The sequence below is a fragment of the Gopherus evgoodei genome, chromosome 8 (assembly GCF_007399415.2).
Source record: "Gopherus evgoodei ecotype Sinaloan lineage chromosome 8, rGopEvg1_v1.p, whole genome shotgun sequence".
Taxonomy (NCBI): domain Eukaryota; kingdom Metazoa; phylum Chordata; order Testudines; family Testudinidae; genus Gopherus; species Gopherus evgoodei.
The window spans coordinates 22,247,435-22,269,073 of NC_044329.1; the positions used below are offsets into that span (position 1 = coordinate 22,247,435).

Below are 21,639 nucleotides of genomic sequence, written 5' to 3' on the forward strand. Positions count from 1 at the left end.
CCCACCAGCTGGAGGCACTGGTGGCTTCACACCGCGTCATGCCTTAGCTGTCCACATGCATCCAGGATTCTGACAGCCAGGGATTTTTATCCAGGCTACTTCAACCTTTTGAATGTGACTCCAGAGATTTCCCTCTTCACTTCTCCTCTCTTTCCTTCCTCTCCTCCGCCCCCCACCCCAATCACATGAATCTAGCTAAAAGAAAACTGGCTCCCTGGCTCCAGCAGGCCCATTGACGTGACTGTCTCCCCTGGGAATTCACTCTGCAAATTACTTCCTCTTTGCTAGGAATGTGATGTGCAAACAGAGCAGGAGTTGCTCCCAGAGCCCCTAGCTCACACGCCCCAGGAGCACCGGGGGAAGTGGGAAGGATGGGGGGGGCAGGGGAGGAGGTCATCTCAAGACTTTTGACACAGAATCAAGGCTACAGTTTTTGTTTCCAGACACAATTTCCTCTGTGTGTCCTTCCCCCACACACTCCCACCCCCACCCTGTGCCTGCTTCTGAGAAGGGTAAGGGACGGGCCTGAGCATGAAGGGAAGAGGGGAGAGGTGGGCCAGGCCCTGAGGCTGTACAGGTCTGGCTACTGGAGAGTAGGGGAGGGAAGGCAGGCCTGAATGGTGTGATTGTGGTCAGGCTGGCTGGGTGGGGAGGGGACTGGGAGCAAGGGGAAAGTGGATGAGGCTGGGAGAAAATGCGAAGGGCTGGGAGAGAGGCCTGGGAGAAAGCGGTGTGGTGGCTGCTGTCCCATCACATCTCAGTCACCCCTGCACTATTCAGGGGGAGGCTCCACCTTGAGGACCCAAGGCCCATTTGCTGCCATCCCCGCTCTTCCTCAGGAGGCCCCGAATGCTGCACTCGGACCAGGGACGCCCCTGCCTAGTCTTGTCCGGCTCAGGTGGCAATTGGGCCCCATCTCCTCCTGGCCTGTTCCCATCTCTGGCCCTAGTTAAAGAGCCCACAGGCTTAGCGGGTGGGCAGAGAAATCCAGTGCTGGGTTCTGACAGAATGAGGGGTGCTAGGCAGAGCTAGGAAATGTGACTGAGGTTCTCTATAGAAATAATGGATTGAACCTTCCTTCCCCACACCGCACTGTGTCCATCCCCCCAAACTGTGTGTGCGCCTCTATGTACCCTTCCCCATAGTGCGCGCCATCTCCCCCATTGCCTTTCTTCCCCTCCCACCAGGGTGCACTCTCCCTCACTCTATCTCCAGCATGGTGAGGTGGGGATCATCGGGCCCATGGTGGGGAGGACAAACTCCCATGGGTGGGGGGAACGGCACACACAGTTTGGGGTCTTCCTGTGCGTGGAACTGGCCTCGGACTTTGATTATTATCAGAACTTTTTGCTAACAGGAATCCCATGTACCACAGTGCTGGCTTCCCATCCTAGGCTCCAGCTGGCCCCATGGCAGCCTAGCCTTAACTCACTAGCTGAAGTGTGGTGAGAGGAGTCTGTCTCCATGACAAGCCCCCTGCTGTTTTAGGGAGCCACGGCAGCCAGTTGGCAGGTGCATCTTCTAGTGTCTCAGACTGAGGCCCTGTAAGACTGAGCACAGAGCAGCACCCTCCCAGCAAGAGGATGAGACTCTTTGGGGGTCAGAGGGAAGGGCAGCAAGAGCCCCCTGCCCTCTTTGCAATACTTCTCAACCACAGTGCTAAACCCAACTGCCCTGTTACAAAGTGGGGGCACAGTTGTGGGTCAGGGGAGAAACGTCTGCTGTTTCTTTTGTTTGTTTTACCCTAACAAATGCACCAGTCCCAAACACATCACATGCAAACACATCATTAGGCATAAATATTTCTCTCTGAAGTGACTCCCAAAGGCCAATTGTTCTGGGTGTGAGACAGACTCAGAGGAGATAGGATTCCTGACCACAAAGCTTACCATCAGTCATGTGCAGAGTGCATGCACACACATCGTGCACATCTTGCCCCCCCCCCACATATGATATGCACACAGCCGGTATACACATCGTGCACATCACACGCACACATGATATACACACAGCCGGTGTGCATATCTCTCTCTCACACACACACACACACACACACACACAATATACACACAACGGGTATACACATTGTGCACATCATACACACATATGCGATATACACACAGCTGGTATACCTATCATGCACCTACATATACAGGCTCACATCCATGCACATCCATGGTGCCTTCCCATGGCCTCGCTCACTTCGACAAAGCCATGGCCTGCAGTTTGGAAGCTCTCAGAGGGCATGTGCGTTTGCCCGTCATTCTCACAGGGAGCCTAGTTCCCAAGCATGGGCACTAAAATAGGATGTCCGTCCTTGGCATTGCTTGCTCAGACCAGCAGCAGGCGTGGGTACCATGAGCCCAGAGGATAGAATGAGAGACATTCCCAGCCTCTGCTTCCAGATGTCTTCACATCATCTCCCCTCTGCACTCCTCCCTTCCTCTAAGCCATTAAAACCTGCTCTCTGTTCCTAGCATTATAACTGATCCCAGCAAAGCCCACAGAGCAAGAGCAGCAGCATGAAAGACCCAGGACTGAATCCCCTGGGCCCCCTTGGCTTGCCCCCAGCTCAGCCCCAGGAATCTGCCTTGTTGACCATAAAAGGACAGGCATTTCTCATCCCCTGGAGGGAGGATGGGAAAGGAAAGGCAGCGCTATTTATAGTGAGCATCAGGGCCTGGACCTGAACTCGGGGTTAATCAGCCTGCCAGTCTGGGACCAGATTGGGATCCCTCTCTCGCTCTCCTTTTTCTCATAAATCCTTGATTTAAACCTGGTGATGAGGCAAGGTTTGGGGGAAATGTTCTTCTATGCCTCCCCCCGCCCCTTCCCAACCACTCTCCAGCGCCCCAAAGGGTTTCCGTGAGGAGCAGTGGGGGCTCCATGGAGCTGACAGTCCTTGTCTGAAATAACACTGCAGTATGAGAGCTGTAGGTACTGGGCTGTATACCCGAGGAGTGTTTATAAGGGGAGGTGCAGTGCTTGGCAAAGGGAGAGACAGGTCTGCCTGAGCTGAGATAAGCCTGGCTTTGAGACGTGCCAGTATGAGCTAAGATCACATCAGGGAGGTCTCCCCCTCCAGCTGTCTTGCCTCTGTTCCACCTGTCACAGAATGACATTGGTTCTCAGGCTGATCCTTGCAGTTAGAGCAACCAAAGTGCCTGGACAGAGGGCGAAATTCTAGTCCTAGATCGCCATGTCTTCCTGGCACATTGTCCAATGAGCATTGCACAGCCGTGGGGCACTGGGCGGCAGAGAGGGGAGGTCAGGTCCAGGTGCAAGACTGTAATATTAGCCAGTGTTTTTCAGCCTGCAAACGCCCCTACTGATGCTGGGGAAAAAACCCTGAGGAGGGATCTCACAGGGGCAAATAGGATGGCTCAGGCAGGTTCGTCCAGCAATGTGCCAATGCCACAGCTAGGAATATGCAAGGGAAACTGAATACAAAGCACAATCCACCTAGAGTTCACCAGACAGAGCTGCAGGTTAGAAGGCCAGTGAAGCTTTTCAATGGGCTTTGGATGTATTAATGCTGGCAAAACATATGGAGCTCCCTGAAGGAAGCGTGCTAGAGAAAGCAATAATGCCCCTTTGCAAAGTCCTGCATTGTGGCCCAGGAGGGGGAGCCAGGAAGGCCTAGGGCTAATCATTGCTCTGCCACAGACGTGCTGCTGGGCAGAGCCACTTGGGGAAAAGTTTTGTGCCTGTGAAAAACACCAGGGACAATGAGAAAGTTTTCATTTGTTTCAACCTTTTCTTGACTTCCTTTAAAAAAAAAAAAAGAAATCAAAATTTGGGGGGCTTTTGGTTCCTGAAAACTGAACAAAATTAGGGTTTGGGGATTTCAATTACAACAAATTTAGAGACAACAGCCATTGCCTGAGAAATGGCCATTTTTAAAAAAAAAATCAATTTTTTAAAATTGAAAAATGGTTTTGAACAAAGAGTCCTTTAGCATCCACTGTGACTAGCTGGAGATCCCTCTGGCCCAGAGGGCTATCTTGGGAATCCAGCCAGCTTTGTGATCTGTCTGTAGCAGGGCTCAGTTCCTGGGAGGATGCACACACTCCAAAAGACACAGTTATCCATTGGGCCTGGAGATATCCCTAACCTGGATCCATGTCTATAACGAATGCAGGAAGAAACACATTTATTTTGTTAGGACAGGGACTGGCAACCTTAGGCCCACAGTCCGCCAGTGTAAGCACCCTGGCAGTCTGGGTCGGTTTCCTTACCTGCCGCGTCTGCAGGTTCGGCCGATGGCGGCTCCCACTGGCCGCAGTTCGCCGCTCCAGGCCAATGGGGGATGTGGGAAACAGCGGGGATTTGGGGGCTGTGGACGCAGCAGGTAAACAAACTGGCCCGGCCCGCCAGGGTGCTTACACTGGTGGGCTGCATGCCAAAGGTTGCCAATCCCTGTGTTAGGAACATGAGAAAACAGTGAGTCAGAGTCATCCCTGATATCCATTGATGTGAGGGTGGGATAGCATAACTCATGGCTCTAGGGCAGAATGTGCATCACCCTGCTGAGACCTAGATTCTGAGCTCTGGGCTACACTTCAAACTTAGACCAACATAGCTGTGGCATTTAGGGGAGTGAAAAATCCACACCCTGGAGCACCATAGCTATGCCAGCCTAACCCCAGTGTAGACGCAGCTAGGTCGATGGAAGATTGCTTCCATTACCCTCGCTACCACCATTCATGGACGTGGTGTTCCTTCAGTGACGGGAAAAAACCTTCACTCAATGTAGACTGTGTCTACACTGTGGGGTTTTGCCAGCATAGCTATTGCACCATAGCAATCCATAGGAAACCAACTCCCTCCACTAGAGGGTGGCTGTGTGGTCGAGGGATCTAGGAGAATGCTGGTTTAGATGCTCTGGGGACTCTGTGGAGACCTTGGACAAGTCACTCCACTTTCCTGTGCCTGAGTCAGATCCAGCTAGGAAATTGCGTGAGAAGCAGCAGGGACCTCCCTGCTCCCTAGATATGGAGCCTCAGCCCTGCTTCCCTGCAGAAAGGAATTAGGGAGAAAAATAAATATCCACCTTGACTGAATTGGACTTGTCAGCACTGGTTCTCCACTTGTAAGGTAACTCTCTTCTCATCATGTGCCAATATATTTATGCCTGTATCTGTAATTTTCACTCCATGCATCTGAAGAAGAAGTGAGGGTTTTTACCCACGAAAGCTCAGGCCCAGCATTTGCTCTGTGCTCCTCTTCAGGGACTGCAAAGGTCTAAGCATGGGGGGATCTTCCCTCTGGCACTGGAGGGAGGAATAGTTCCCAGCAGATGTTTCTCTTCCAAGCTCCATAGGTCGCGTGGTCCTGAGCATTCCAAGAGTGCTTCATGGCATTTCTTCGGCTGCCGTCTCCTCCCTGGGGACAGCAGCTGAGCCCTCAGAGCCCTGCGTTCAGGATGACGAGAACTCTCTGCTTTGGTGTTTCCCACCAAGTCATTTGGTGCAGGGCAACGGCTGGGGCTGGGAGTGGGGCAGGAGCTGGGAAGCTCCTTGTAGGCTGTCCCACGAGCTGGACTTTGTGCATTCTCTGCGGGAAGCTTTGATTGCCATCCAGAAGTGGGGGACGTGCCAGCGTGGCTCTGATCTCGGAGAGCAGAACATGCGCTGGGCCTCTTGGTTTGGAAGCAGCAAGAGGAACGTACAGCTCATTACTCACTTGACTGGAGTAAACCCACGCAAGCCTGGAGCTGAAAGGAGGCTCTCTCCCCAAATGCCAGTTCCCTCCACTGCATGCATCCTGGTTTGTTATTGTAGGGTTGTGCATGAGTGCTGTGGCCATGTGCGTCTTGGCTTGTTGTTGATTCTGAGTGCTGGGGCTTCAGAGTCAGGGTTCTTAAAAATAGTGAGGCAATGCACATCCTGATTTGTTATTGTAGGTTTGCTCATAAATGCTGGGGCTGAGCATATCCTGGTTTGTTATTGTAGGGTTGCTCCTGAGCACAGTGCTATTAGTCCTTTTTGAAGGGCAAGGGTGACCCATTATTAAAGCATTTCCCTGGAAGACCAACCCCCACCTGTGAGGAGTCCCAGGCACTTTGCACTCAATGCGGAGAGTGAAGCAGGGCTCGGACAGTCTGCCGAGGTCTGCCGAGCACAGCAGTGTCCCCTGAACTGCTCTGGGGGGGAAGCATGGGAGAAAACTAAGCAGATCATCCTCCCAGGAGCTCTGGGAGACAGCTGGGCCCTCTTCACCCCTAGAGCTCACAATCAGAGCCCGCACTCAGGGGCCAGCAGTTTAAATCCCTCATTCCCAGGGGATAGGGGAGCTGAGAGCGTGTGAGACTTATGATCTTTAGACCGAAGAACGGAGAGGAAAGAGTGGGAAAGGGGCTGAGCAGCCAGGGAGCACCAGGGATATAAATACCCCTTGGTCAGCCAGGCCCTCCCTTTCTCTTCATCTTTTCTGTTTGCTCCTCTGTCCTGGGCCGAGTCTCTTGTCTTTCTGTTTAAACTGGAGGGGCGAACCCCTGTGTGCGTGTGTGTCAGTGCATGCATTGGGCACATGTGTGCTGGTGTTTACAGTCTGTGTGTGTGTGGTCCCTTGTTCAGAGACTTCTCTGACCTGAATGGCTGAGTCCCATCTGTGCGGCTGCTGCCTTTCTAACCGTTCAGGGAGCAGTGCAGAAAGCATCCATTGGCCCACAAGTCAGCCTTTCGGTGCTATACCTGGAGCAGCTTCTGGCACATCGCAGTAGTGGCCGTCAGTGTCTGTATGGCCCCCTGGGACATAGGGTGGGTGCTAGGACCAGCCAAGGCATCTTCAGTGCAATGCCCAGGGTGACTTCCTGGGGATGAGAACCTCATCACTGCTCTAGTGCCTTCCAGCTCAGCCTAGTCTCACTGCCGGGACCTGCCCACAGTAGGCATGGTACATACGCTGAAGCTTTCTGCTCAGGCACTGCTGCATGCAGTGGCTCATACAGTCTTATGCACACCTAGGAGCCATCCACTGATACTGGCTTCACTGGGCCCAGTCGCTGGGGGCCTCACCAGCCACAGACTCTCACACATATCCCATGTGCCAGCACACGTGGACATTTGCACACACGTGTACCCAGAGTTGTGTGAGCGTGACTGCACAGTGTGTGAGCACAGGGGTCACTAAAGGCTTCACAGGAATGGTGGAGCCAGGCCTGGAGTGTGTCTATTGCTCAGCTCACATTACAGACGCAGTCCTGGTTTGCACCGCAGGCTTCCCTCTGGTGTCTGCTTGCTGGGTCCTTAAAGCGGACTGGGGCACTTGACTGGTTTACAGGGCAGGGCAGTGCGAAAAGGGCTGGTGCTCACCAGGGCACTGCAGGGGACCTGGCATCAGTTGGGAGGCCTGACCTCGCAATGCCTGGGCGAGGAGTGTTCTGCAACATTCCAGTGCCGCTCCTTTGGAGGACTCAGGCCTGACAGGTGTCGAGGGTGCAGAGCAGAGGGAAGGATGCTAGGGGGGAAGATGCTGAACAATGTAGGAGCCAGTGGATGCTTGAGTGTATCAGGCACTGTAGTTATCTGTACTCAGGGGCCATTTAGAAGCAAGACTGCCATGTGCTGTATGGGATTGAGGAGCCCCAGAGGAGCACTCTCAGCTTGTGTCTCACACTCTTTTCTCCCACTGTGTTACACTGACCTTCTCCTGCTGCCCACAGATACTAACAATCACAGATGTACCAGAACCAGCCCTCTCCCAACTTCTCCAAGCCAGGCTTTGAGGGGGTTGAGAGCCAGCACTATCTCTGAATTTTGCAGCTCGGGCCCAGCTCTAATAATCACACTGCATGGTGCCCTTCTTCCAGCCTCTCATCCCTGTGAGGGAGGCCAGTATTAGTTAGCTTTGTTTTACACAGCTCAGCTTTGCTTGGCAATTGTCCGTGAACGTGGCTGCATCTGGTCTGGCTGTGCTCCCGCTCAGGACAAGGCTGGCGCTGGGCCTGGCCATGCAAGCCCGTGATCCCAGCAGAGTTCCCGTCCCTTGAAACACCCCACTCTCACCGTGTATCTGCACCAGCTTGGCCTGTGGCCCCTCCAGGCCATAGGGCTGCAAAGTCCCAAAAGGCCACAGAGCTGAGAAGCAGCTAAATTCATGACACTTGTGACTTTCAGCTGTGTTTACATTGATGTCCTGGCTGGCAAGCCCTGATGACAGGGCCTTTCCTAGCTGCCTGTTGATCTCCATTCTCTCTTTGTCTCTTACAGGCATTGGATGCAGAGGACACTGGCTGAGTAGAGGAAGCAGTGCACAGCTGATAGCTTTGGAGAAGTCATAACTGAAGGCTGCCTGAAGAGGCTGTCGAGTGACCTGTTAAGGGGGACAGCCTCAGAAATCCAGGCAACTGGCAGAAGGTCAACATAGCCTGTTAGCATAAGCTGATGGTCATAAGCACCAGTATCTGTCAACGCACGCGCGACCACTTCCAATAACTCCGACTTTCTTGTGACATGTATATACTCTCTCTCTCTCTCTCACTTACTCACACACACACACACTCAGGCAAGCACTCACAGACAGGCATATGCACAGATACGTACGTATTTACCAGTTAATGGACACGATCTTTAGCTTGTGAAATTGCCACAGACTAACTGGATTCTGAGGTCTTTTGTTTGCACTTCTATAACCTGTCCCTCAGTGTTGCAGAGGGGTATTTACAGGCAGTTAAACAGGTACATACGAGAGCTGACTCAGAATCAGAATCCCACCTCTAACCCCTGGTTCTGAGCTTGCAGCGCAAGTGGACTCAGAGCAAGCACTGAATCAGAACAGCCCAATGTCTGAGAAAGGCTTGTCCAGATATGGGCCCTGGGCTTTTGTTCCAGTCCAGCTCTTATCCATATGCGGTGTGAAATCCCCGTGTGGAGAGGCATCGGGCTTTGCAGTGTAGTAGTGTTATACACAGGTAAGAACTGGGGATGTGGTGTAGGATGATTCTAGCTTATACACACAATTAGCTGTAATGCCATTGTTCCCCTAAGCCAGTTGTTGGTGCAGGATTATTAGGCACTAATAGTTCCATGGAGCTAGTTTAAATGTTGTATATAAGGGTCGGTTAATGGGGCTGTAGTGCAGTATGCATTCTCCTACTCAGGTAAGTAGGCAAGGTTAGTTATTCACTATATAAGGTGAAAGCTGGCCTCTTTCTATACAGAATACAGCACAGGGTAGCTTCAGCTTGAGGTCCCTATTTGTGTGTTTTCTTTGGTGCTATGATAGCTCATCACCTAAAACTCCATCCTCCCCAAACTGGCCTCCGACCTGCCTACTCTGAGCTGGGATCTGCCCCCATCTGCTATTTGCCTTATGTTGTTTGGCTGCATTGTCACCGGCGGGTTTGCTCTGGTGAGTTGACACATTCCCTCACAGGCAGCAAAAAGAAAAAAAAAAAAGCCGCAGTCGTGATCTGCAGCTCTACCGTCGCCGCTTCAGTCTTCGATGGCAATTCGGCAGCTCGTCCTTCGCTCCGAGAGGGAGTGAGGCACCCACCACCGAATTGCCTCCGAAGACAAGGATGTGCTGTCCCTCACGGCTTGCTGGACTGGTGCCTGGAGCCGGCCCTGGGGAGGGTGCATCCCTCACAGTGGGCCAGGCCAGGTTTGTATCACAGCACAGAGCAAAGGTTTGCTGTGTGGCTCATCCCAGAAGAGGATGGTATCTCCACCTTGGCCTGGCTGATTGCCTGGAGATAGGAGACTCCTGGGATCTCTTTGCATATTGCATCAGCATCCTCTCCATGCTAGCCAGGAGAAAAGAGATGTGGGTGAGCATTTTGAAAGTTGGCAGCCTTGTTATCATCCTCTAGGTTCTCCTGGGAGTCCATGTCCCATTTTCCTTGCGTGCGCTGAGCCTCTCTCTCTCAGCTAGTCCTTTAGTGAGTGCCATGCTGACATAAATGTGTTAGTCTCTAAGGTGCCACAAGTACTCCTGTTCTTTTTGCTGTCTCTCTGCCTCATGGCAGATTGATCTCTAAATATGGCCGCAGCTTGCTGCTCACTTGTCCAGCCAATTCTAGGCCTGGAGATAACGCCGCAGCTGGAAATGTTTCTAACCCCCTGATCTTTCAGGGCTGTGCTTTCAGCTGGCTTGTTCAATCCACTTCAAGGCTGAAACATGAAAGAGCTGATGTGGTAAGCCAGTCTGCTCTGCTCCTGTCCAGCCCTGGTGACTGCAGAGAAGCCAGGAGCAAAGCTTGCAGCTTGCAATAGGAGAAATGTACCCTGGCCAGGACAGGGTGAAGGTGTTGTGTTAAGAAGGTTTCTCCCACTTGTAAAAAGAACAAGAGTACTTGTGGCACCTTAGAGACTAACAAATTTATTTCAGCATGAGCTTTTGTGAGCTACAGCTCACTTCTTCAGTTGCACAGAATGGAACACAAAGACAGGAGATATTTATACATACAGAGAACATGAAAAGATGGAAGTATGCATACCAACAGGAAGAATCTAATCTCAATTGATTAGCTCATCTCAATTGATTAGACTCTTCCTGTTGGTATGCATTCTTCCATCTTTTCATGTTCTCTGTATGTATAAATATCTCCTGTCTGTGTGTTCCATTCTATGCATCCGAAGAAGTGAGCTGTAGCTCACGAAAGCTCATGCTGAAATAAATTTGTTAGTCTCTAAGGTGCCACAAGTATTCTTGTTCTTTTTGCGGATACAGACTAACACGGCTGCTACTCTGAAATCTCCCACTTGTGTGATGATCTCTGTGATGTCTAGAAAGGTGTTGATTTCTCTGGTGTGGCTGGAAAGGCTGATCCAAGCCTGTGTGTCTGATACCTGGTCTATTGGCTGTTATAGGTGGGTTGCCTGCAAATAGCTGGGGGAGGCTGGGAGAGCCACTTTCCGGGCTGTTTTTCCGATTCTGCACAAGCTTGGCTTTAATTTTGCTCTTTTCTTTCCCTCAGTGAACCTGGAAACATGGGATTGGTTGGGAGCATGGGGGTTGGTGCTGGAGAAGGACCAGGACTCTTGGTACCATTGGACAGCCCTGGTTCCTGCTCCGCCTGTTGGAGTTAGCTGTGGAACTGACACCTGGTTTGCACTTTGCTCAGCTCTGTGGAGGCAACTCCTTTCCTATGGACTCCAAGCCAGGATGCACAGGTTGGCTATAGGACATAGAGGAGAGAAGAGGCGCTGCCAGTGCACCGGATGGAAGGAATTTCAGCCTAGGGAGCTGCCATCTGCTTCTTGTCAGGTTGTTGTGAGCGTCTGTTCCTGGCTGCCTGCTGACGGAGGTTGCTGGCTCCCAGCATGAGAACGTTGTTATGATAGATGGTCTGTTTACCGCTTTTCATCCCTGCTCAGGATTGCACAGGATGTTAGTGCTTTTCTGGGTCTGGTCTCTCGCCCTCCCCCACTGTCCTTCTCCTCTCTCCACCCACCTCTTTCCCCCTCCCCACCTCCCGCCTCTAGTGCTCTCTGTTGCTACCATCTATGGTTCTGATCTATGCACACAGGCCTCATGGGATTCCTGCCTGAAACACCTCTGCCCGTGGGGTAGGCCTCCCCTCCATGCTAGTCAGGCCGCACAAGTCAGCTCCAGCGGGGACAGATGGGATCAGCGTTGGCTCCTAAGCAGGTGTTGGCCAGCTGTGCAGCCTCTGTCATGATCAAGAGGCGCTGTTGCTTCATTCAAGGATGAGGATCAGAGAGGCTGGTTTAACCTCCATTAACTCTTTGATGCCTGAGCCTTTCCCAGCTGGCATGTGTCCAGGGATGGGGAACGTGCGGGGAAGGGGGTTGAATTTGCTGACACGGGAGACCCAATGCCCTGGCCCTACCCGTAGCCAGAGGCATTCTCCCTGCTGCTGACTTTGCAGATATCTCACTGTGAGTTCTGGCTGGAAGGGCCCAGTAGCCCAGGTATACCATACAGACATCAGTAGTGCCCCAGTAACACCTCCTCTGAGCTCTTGGCAACTCTGCCCAGGGAAGAGCTCCAGCAACACCCCTCAATCCATCCCCACATCTGCTGCAAATCCCGGGGCCCAGAAATCCACCTCTGTTGGCTCTCCTGCTCGGTCTGAGGGGCGCAGACTCCTCCCATTGGCCCCCAGCAGCAGGGACGGTCCGGCTGGCATGCTGGGCTGGCCCTTGCCTCTAACCCATGCAGCCCCCGCTGCACGCAGCACTTTGGGAAATGCAATGCAAACAGTTTATGCTGGGATCAGCTCTCCTCATAAACACACTGAGACGCTCTCAGTTGCCTAAACAGCCCCCAGGCAGGGCTCAGGGCCTGTCCACAGTAGAAGGACTGATTAATGGGCTTCTTTCCGGAGGAAACCGCAGTCCTGCCCACCCCTGTCCCCTATCTCCCCAGCAGGACTCCCAGGGCCACCCAGTCGTCTGCAGCCATGTTTAGTGCAGGAGGCATAAACTACATGCCAGCTCAGCTTCAGAGAGACAAGAGTCTCCACTGCCATATACGGGAACGAAGAGGCCTGGGAACCTCAGTCAGGCCTGTTTACTTTCTCTCCGCGCCTCCTTTTCCCATTTCATGGTGGATTGTCTGTCTATGTAGCTATCTCTGGGCTTACCCTCTACCCAGCACCTCGGGATCTGGGCCTCATGGCTCTGTGGCCTTTGTCTGTTCTTTGCTTTTCAAACAGAAGCTAGTGTCCTTTCCCCAGTAGCTCCACCCACCAGATTGACAGCCCTGGAGCCAAAGGTCCCTGCTGAGCAGCAGAACATACCCAGCTAGGCAGCAAGCATCCCCTGCCCACCATGACCTGGCAGAGGGATTGCAGTCAGGCCTATTCAGCCTCTCTGCTGTGACTGCCAACAAGGGGCCAGTCAGGGTTGCTCACGGTGGCCATTCCATGGGGCAGTGACCTCAAAGCCTCCAGCCAGCCTGCGCTTCGAAAGGCAGCAGCTGGGGCAGTGAGCGGTAACCCCAGCGAAGTGCCTGGAGTGTGCTGGTACAAGGCCTCTGTGAACCCTGGGCTTCCCCAGAGCCCTCCCCCATGAGGAGTATGCCAGACTCACCCTGTGCTGGGGCAATGGCGAAGTATCTCCCCCTGCCTCCCCTCCCCACAGCATCTGTACATCAGTGTGGGTCTCCCTAGGCTCTTGAGAGCTCCTTAAAACCCAGGGCTGAGCCTGGCTGTCCAACTCCATACTCCTCACGTCTCTCCTGCATGGGTACCTGCCACACTGATTCAGCTCCCCAGCGCCTCTCCCATCATAAAACCCAGGCTGGCTCTTTGCAGGCGGCCTCACCTGTGTTTCATTAGCTGCTCCTACCCCAGTACACAAGTCAAACAGCCCTTCCCTGCCCTTGACCGTACAGCACCTTCCGCTGACCGATGGCCACTGCTACACCTTCGCCCCACTCTGCCCGAAACCCCTGTGGGAACCGCTCCATCTCACAGCTGAAGCACTGTGTGATCAGGGCGCATGACAGCAGGAGGGGGCTGGAAACAGACACACACACACCTGCTGAGACACACATATATACACCCCTCCTAAGCCAGCTATATCTAGCCACACATACACATTCACATAGACACAGCTCTCTCTCTCTCTCTCTCTCTCTTTCTCTCTCTCTCTCTCACACACACACACACTCACACACATACGTCTGTGCGAAGAGACCGAAGCTGGATAGCTACAGATGGAGCTCCGTCAATGTCTCCCAGCCCAAGGTGCAGTGCTGCATCTCTGGTCAGTTGTGAGTCTGAGATGAAGCACTGTAGCTCGGGAAGGGAGGAGCTGTGCAGCAGAGGGACATGCATCCGTCCAACAGGCCGCATGGGAGCCCAGGCCAGCAGGACTTATGGCTCCAGGCTGCAGCTTCCCTTGATGGGCGGCAAGAAGGGATGACTCCTCACTTGGGTTCAGACCCATCGGGTGTGAAACGAGAAGAGAAAACCCCAGGGCAGGCACCTGAGGCTCAGTGCAGAGGCAGAGGGAAAGGTCTCTAGTACCAACCAGGACACAGGGTGCTCTTCTGGTTCCGGTCCGGCAGGCGGAAGGTTAGGAGGGATTTTCAGGAAGTCTGTTATCTAGGTGGCCCCTAGTTGCGCTGCAGTAGTCTTTATTGTTGGCTCTAGGACTGGGTTTCCAAGAGCTCTGGGTGTGCACATGTGCATGCACCTGTGTGGCTCTGTCGGCAGCGTGAGTGTGAGTTCCCACCCCTACAATTGGCAGAGTATGGCTCGCCCACCCTGGCTGCACTTTGGGAACATTCTCTAATGCTCAGCAAGGAGTTTGGAGCAGAGAGGAGCTCTGGGGAATGAACCTCACCCATTACAAGAGCTCAGAACTGTTAGGACTGAGCAGGAGATGTTGGGGGAGATGGACTGCATGGCAATAGAGCCCTCCCAGGGCTGGCCCTTCGAGGAGCCTATGGTGCAAAGTGCTGCTCTCTAGCTGTAGGGCAGAGAGACATGCAGGAGGTATAAGGCAGTGGCACACCGTAAATAGTGGGCTGAAGCTGCGTGGTTAGGACCTGTGGGCTTGTGCTGCACCCCCCTCCCCTCCAAGTCCCCTGAGGATGCATGGAGTGTTAAGAGGGATTCATATTCCACAGGGGTGGGGAGTAACTTGGCTAAAGGAATGAAGGAGAGCGAGGGGGAGGAGGGGCTGACTGGGGTCAGTGCAGGTCTTTCCTGAAGAAGAGTCACAAGCTGGGTTTGGACACCTGTGCAGCACTCCCTCAGAGTAGCACCTGGAGCTGTGGATGGCTGAAGGATGCTCAAGTACTGGGGACGGCGGAAACCACACTTCCTCTCCCCGCCGTTTCCTCAGGGTCCAGTTTTCCCAGGAATCCCTTAGGCACTATGACGGGGATTCCTGGAAATACTGTTCTTGAGGCCATGGCTCAGCAGCTGGAGAAGACCTGCCCCCTGCTGATGCAGAGACCTCCAGAAGTCAGCAGAGCTGGAGAACAAGGTTTGGAGGTGCATCTGGGGATTCACTTCTGGCAATTCCAGGCTGAGAGGATGGGAGCAGGGCCGGCTTTAGGGCAATTCAGCCGATTCCCCAGAATCGGGCCCTGCGCCCCTAGGAGGGCCCCGCAAAGTCCCAAAGGAGCTGCCACTGAAGTCCCATCACTGTCTTCGGCGGCTTTTCGGCGGAGAGTCCTTCCTCCGCGGCACCGATTGAGCTGCCACCAAAGACAGCAGCGGGACTTCAGCGGCAGCTCCTTCAAACCTAAAGCTGGCCCAGGATGGGAGGGAGGAGCTCTCCAGTGCTGTCATGCCATGGCTATGCTGGGTGTCAAGGGTAGGTATGAGCCCTGGTTTAACTCACCCCCAGCCAAATGCACAGAAGCTATTGCACCCCCCAGACCACAACTCAGCACAGTGCAAGGCAGAGGACCACCAGCAGGCCCAGGAGCTGCCCTGTATGCTGGGATCCTGCAGGAACGGAGCCTCCTCCTTTATTAGCTCAGAGCTGGGTGCCGCCCTGCTCCCTAGTGTGCTGCCATCATGGCTGTGGGGTGAGTTTGTGTGAGTAAAGGCCTCCCCGGGGTCCTGGGTGTGTTACTTGGCCGCTGCTGTGTAAATAAAGATCTGGGCTCATCATGCAACTTGTCCATGGCTGGTTTTCTGGGGGGGAGAGTGAGGGGAAGTCATGCCCCATCATCAGCAAGTGCAAACAGGACAGCCTGGGGCAATCAGCTCGACCCACTGCAGCCTCTGCCCCTCCTCGGCAAGGAGCAGCTCAGCGAGGCAGCTCTTTGGTTCCGTACTCTAGGTCTGGTCACCACCTAGTGCCACAGGGCCCTGGCCTAGTTACGTTCCGGGTGCTACCCCAACAGACATGTTAAATGATTACACTAACTGATGTCCCCACAAGGTGCCTTCCATAAGGCTGTGCCGAGAGCTTGGGATAGGCCCCAGAATCCAAATCCCCAGGGCACGGGCCTCTCCTCATTCCCAGCGACTCCTCTCCATTTTCTTGAGATCGCCACACCACCCCTTGGTCAGCTTCACACTTGTGGGAGGCCCTGATGCCCGTGGGGCCGATTCCTCAGTAATTCCACATCCCAGGGAATCACCAGTTTTGAAGTGACTGGAGCTCTCTGATTGCCTGTTAATGACGCCGTCCTCCGCCAACCCATGCGGCATGCCCCAGATTAGAGCATTCCCCATAAGCCATCCTACCACCGCAGTGGGACGGCTGGTCTCTTTCCCCAGGCCTCCCCGCCCCCGGGGCCTTCACTGGGAACTTGAGTCTCTCACGCTAGCTCCAGCTCTTGTGACTTCCCCAAGCACATGCACCTGCAGTACCGCCAGCCCTAGCGTGCACCCACTTTCCGCTCCAGCACAAAGGTCATGCGTGCTCTGGGCATCACTCTGCAAACTCTCTCTGCCCTGCCAGTCTGGGCCCAGCGCTCTGGCCTACTTTAGCCATCATGCCCATCCCACCACCCCCACCCCTTGGACATGCAGCACGCTGGCAATAGCACCGTGCAAACCTGCCAGCTGCGGCGGAGCAGTGCAAAGACTGAGCCACGAACGCCACCTTCTGGCTCGAGGTGGCTTTGTCTAGGCCATAAGGCACCCAGCAGTAACGTGACTCCGCCTGCCAGTGATGGAGGCTCAGTGAACCTCACAGCAGTGCAGGGATCAGTGTGGTGCAGGGACAGCAAGGATGTGGGGGTGCTCAATCACACATGATGCGCCTCTTCTGCAGTCTGCCCACTAAGCTGCCTGCCCTGGGGCTACTCCGACAGCCCAGGCCTCATCAAACAGCTGCCACCTGCCAGATGAAAACATTTCCTGCTTTCCCAACAAAACTCCCCAGGCCTGAGGGCTAGGATGGGCAATAGTGAGTCCTGCCACAGTGATGGGCTCAAGGCCTACTAACCTCCCAGGGCTAGACACAGGTGCTGTAGCCTGATTCCAAGTAGGACAGCCCCATCCTAATGTCTAGCCCTGACGGGTCTGGATACTGCATGCAAAAGCCACATTTGGTCATTTTTAGCCAGAGCGTGCAATCGCCACACAGGCTGTGCAATTGGGCTCCTGCTGCTGAGGGTGAGGTCAATGAGAGGGACAGCTGATGTGACTTCAAATCCTGCTCTCCTCAGAAAATGATATGGATTGAGAGGTGACCCCCATCCAGATTCATCGCTGTGCTGCAGAGTGCCACGAGCCTGGCACCTCGAGAGAGCTGTGTAAAGGCAGACACACGACCAGCAGATGGCGCTGCAGGTCAGGCTCACAGTTCAGGATTAGCCTACAGGTCAGGACTGAGGGGCAGTAGCAGAGTGGGGTGACCCAGGATGGGAATAGCAGGGTGTGGGGCATGCGATCAGGCCTAGGCGATTAGCAGAGTTTTGTGGGGAGCTCAGGATGGGAATAGCCTTGGGGTGGAAGTGGGCTGAAGGTCCCGCTTGAAGGGCCTCATTGCGTGCAAGTATGCTGGTGTGCATGTGAAACGCGTACCAAAGGTGCTTTCTGAGCTCCCGCTGAACAAACCCGATTTCCTCTGCACAGCCCCCTAGTCTGTGGTTACTCCTGGACCCAGCTCCCCAGCACCCATGTTCTCCCTTAATAAGGAAAAGCCTTCAAGTGCTGCCAGAATAACCCCCCTGAATGACAGCACAACAACCGGCTTTGCAGCTCTGGGATGAGCAGCCATCAGCAGCATCTTCCACCCCGCCATTCCTTCACAGGCCCTCTCTCTGGAGCCCCACCCCCATCTCCAGCCAGCCACTGAGTGTCAGATCCCAGGGGGGGTTCCAGGCCCTCATGTCCTTTGGGCCACTCACCTGGCATGTCTAAGAGCCTGGGTGAAGGCAGGAGCCTGTGTGAAAAGCCACCACTGGTCTGAGCTGAACTTGCTCTGGGGAAGGGAAGGGAGGGAGGGAGAGGCATGCTGGAGAGTGGGACAAGGAGGGACACTCACCCCAGGCCCATTCCTGCCAAGGGGAAAAGGCTCATGCAGCCACAGCTTTCAGGGATGGGTGCATGGACAGGCCAATCTGAGCCGTTTCAGTTCAGGTGAAGGAGTGACCCGGGCAGACCCATGTTCCAGTCTGCCAAGCTCATTGGGAATCCCCCTTTCCTGCCAACCAACACTCCAGAGCGCCCCAAACAGCTGGCAAGGATCCTTCTCTTGTGCTGGCCGAATCCCCTAGTCCCTGGCTTCCCATCCACAGCTTCGAAGCTCTGTGATGCCATCCCCGGCTGGCACCTCACCCAGCTCCCTATGCTCTTCCTGAGCCCCCGTCCTGATGCTCCTCTTGGCTCCTTGACCCTGCGGCCTGGCGCGGCTGTTGCCTGGCTGCTGGAGAGGCAGCCTCAGCACTACATTGAAGTAACATACAGCAAATCGCTGCCCCCTCACCCCGGGCTGTGTCGCACTGCAGGGTGAGGGTTGAAGTCGCTGCTGTGGCTTCCAGCCCAGAGCTATTCGCTGGAGCAGGCTGGGATGAGGCGTCACACTGACGCAGAGGAGCTGCAAGCAACGCGTCTATGTCACTAGCCCCCCCAGCTATGGGTGAACCAGGCAGGGAGCCCAGCCCAGCCCAGCCCCACCTGCATGGCTCAGCACTGCAGCACTAGCAGCATGGCCAGGGGCCACAGAGGGAATTTCCTTGGGACAGTCCCAGGTGTGAAGGGTGCAGGGCACAGAGAGCTCCCCTTTCTCCCAAGTTGTACCGGAAATGGTCACAGAGGGATCCTTGTTGCCAGCTCCCTCAGAGCCGAGCCAAGCCAGACTCCCTGCCAGCATCAGGCAACAAGCACAGGCAGCTGAGCCCTGGGGTCTCCCACGCGGGCATAGGCTTTGCCAGCTGGCTCTTTACAGCTGGACGATGAACACTGGGCCGGACTAAACCTCGCCATGCCGAAGGGTGGGTAGCTAGCTAGATGGATGCTGCACTGATTGCATAGGAACTAGCTCACTAGTATTAAAAAACTCCTTGAGGTCCCTGTTTGCTGTCAAAAACCAGCCCCACCCACAGTGTCTTTTACCCACAGTCCCCAGGCCCTTGCCTAGCCCCATGGTCTCTGCTCCAGGCCATGACCCCTTGAAGCTCAGCCTGATATTACTCCAGGAAGATGTCATGGATGCAGGTTTTCTGGGGCACTCCAGCAACCTTGCTGTGGTGTTTCTCTGACTGAGCCTATGCGGGGGTGGGGGGAGCAGGGAGGTTCTGGGTTAGTGTACGGGAAGGGGGTCCCAGTGCTGTCTGGCCACCCACACCCACCCCAGCTGGCCATGAGTGCTGCAGAAGGCCTAGTGACTCATGCTGCCTGCCTTCCCCCACCTGAGGGGGGCAGCAAGACTGCACCAGGCTCCCCAATCTCCTTACGCCCACCAGGCTGATCCCTGACTCACTGGGGACGGGGCAACGCCCAGGGAGCATTTCCAGATGATTCATGGCCGGGAAATGCTTCCTCAGCAAGGCCCTCAGGGCCAGGCATCGCCCTGCACCAGCTGCGCTGATTCCCGGGGCCCATGCTCAGGCACACGCCCAGGGCTAGCACCAGCTGGCCAGCCCCTTCCCGGACACAGCCCTTGGCCACCAGGCCTTGCTCATGGCTCGTTCGCTTCACCTAGGTGGTGGTCAGTGCCTCCTCTCTCTGCCCTCTCCCTTCCAGGCTGCTGCAGGGCGACTAGTGAGGGGGTTGCACTGCTTGTCACAGATGGGGTGCACCATGAGTACCATATCAGCCATCACCGCCAAGCGGATCCCAGCCAGCCGCCGGCCCCACTCGGGGGAGGGGAACCTTCCCACTCCATGAGCACTGTCAGCTGCTCTGGGCAGCGCCTGGCAGTTTTCCTTCACCGTTGGGCCCCGGGCCTAGCTGGCACATAAAGAGTTACCTTTGCAGGGCTCACAGCATGGGGATGGAGCGTGGGCTAGCTGGGTGACCCCTGCTGGGCTATCACTAAGGAAGCAGATCTCGGTGCTTCTTGCCCCATGGCAGTGGGCCCCTCCATGCTTCCACCTCCAGGAATACATGGTGCGTGCAGGCCCCTTGGTGCGCCTGCCCAGCACAACCCAGTGCCCATGTGTCTCGGTGCTCCCAGCACCTGCCTGCCCCACAGCACAAAATTCCGCATTCAATGGACCTTCCTGGCCCAGAGCGGATCTGATAGTTGTTGTGACCTGGGAGGCAGCTGAAGGGAAGCAGAATGGGAGGGGCTCCCAGTTCATGTTACTGTCTGTCAGGGGATACAAGTGACAGACAGGCTAAGAATAGCCCTGAATCAGCCACCATACACCACTGGCTTCCCTGGGAAGCAGTAGAGAGAGGGGCTGGGGGTGAGTGGGCAGGGACTGGAGGTATAGGTGGGTATTGGGTCTGAATGTGTGTGTGTGGGGGGGGGGGTGTTTGAGAGTGACAGACACAGGTTGTGGTAGAAAGTATAGGGTCCTTTGGGGCATGGCCCTGACGGTGGCCCAGGAGCCTGCTGCTTAGGGCGCATGATGGAGAACAGCCTTGGGTAAAGGGCTCCAAGCAGGACATTGCCCCTGCTTGTCATAGGGTTTGTCTGCACTACGGGCTCTACAGCTGTTGTGTGGACACCTCCAGCATTGACAGAAAGGGAGTTTTCTGTTGCTGTAATTAATCCATCTCTCGGAGCGGCAGGAGCCAGGTTGATGGAAAGACTCTTCCATCACCCGAGCTACATCCATACCAGCGTTAGGTCAGTGTAACCGCTCACACCCCTGAGCAATGTAGCTGGGTCAATCTAAAGTTTAAGTGTAGACCAGGGCTTAGCTACTGCAGTGGCCCACAGAGATCGTCGGCAACTAGACATGGGTTAGGATATCCCCAAAGGCTGCTCTAACCAGATGCCTCCCTTCAGCTCCAGAATAAGGGCGGCACAAAGATAGTACAAAACACAGTGCTTGTGCTGGGCTCCTCCGAGGCCTGGGGATGAATTGGAGCCTGAGCATGGGCTCTGGGGTCAAGGGTGGGTCTGAGAACTTCCTTCCATTCAGATTGAGAGAGGGAATGATTAAATGCTCCATTGTGTATTGACAGGTGGAGCAAAAGAACACCACTGGCCAAGGACTAGAACACATGCAAGCCTGGATGGTGGTTGGACCATGCAGTCCAAGATGCTTCCTAGGAGTCTGATAAAAACCATAGTCCCCATAGAGGTGGAGGATTGATTTGATTGCAACTATGGGGGTGGGGGAAGGTGGGGAGAAGCAGCAGAAACACCAGAAAACCTGATAGAGAAGCAGCTGAAAGCCAAGGAGACAGAACGAGCACTCAAGTGTGGCCCTGAGAAAATATGAGAGTGAGAGAGCTTTTGGGCAGAGTGCTGGCTGAAAGAGGCTTGAAACTGAGAGCAGAGAAACTTCCTCCTGCTGCTTGATTGCTCCTGTGTTCACAGAAACAGGACTTTGTGCGTTCTTTGAAAATAAACAGGATTGCATCACAGATACCTGGCTCCACGATCAGTTTCTTCTCCTAGCAGAAACAACCCTCAAAGCCCTGAATATTAGCGTGCTGGGCTCAACAGGGGTCTTTGCCTGAGTGAGGCCTGAAGCAGGAGGAAGGACCTTGGGATTGTCCTGCAGGAGTTAGCTAGTGGTCTCTTGGGCTTCCCCAGGCTCTGTTCCCCACACACACCCGCCTCAGCCCAGACATATCATGCCAAGGGACAGGCCTTCTCCACACCCCAAGTGGTTTGTTTTCTGCCC

General features: G+C 54.6%; 1 long non-coding RNA gene across 1 annotated transcript; it reads left to right on the forward strand.

Annotated features, from left to right (window-relative positions):
- Positions 1-16,887: 16,887 nt before the first annotated feature.
- LOC115656655 lies at positions 16,888-21,378 on the forward strand. Its single transcript, XR_004001713.1, has 2 exons — positions 16,888-17,179; positions 20,972-21,378. It is a non-coding gene; the product is annotated as an uncharacterized LOC115656655 (long non-coding RNA).
- The last annotated feature ends 261 nt before the right edge of the window (positions 21,379-21,639 follow it).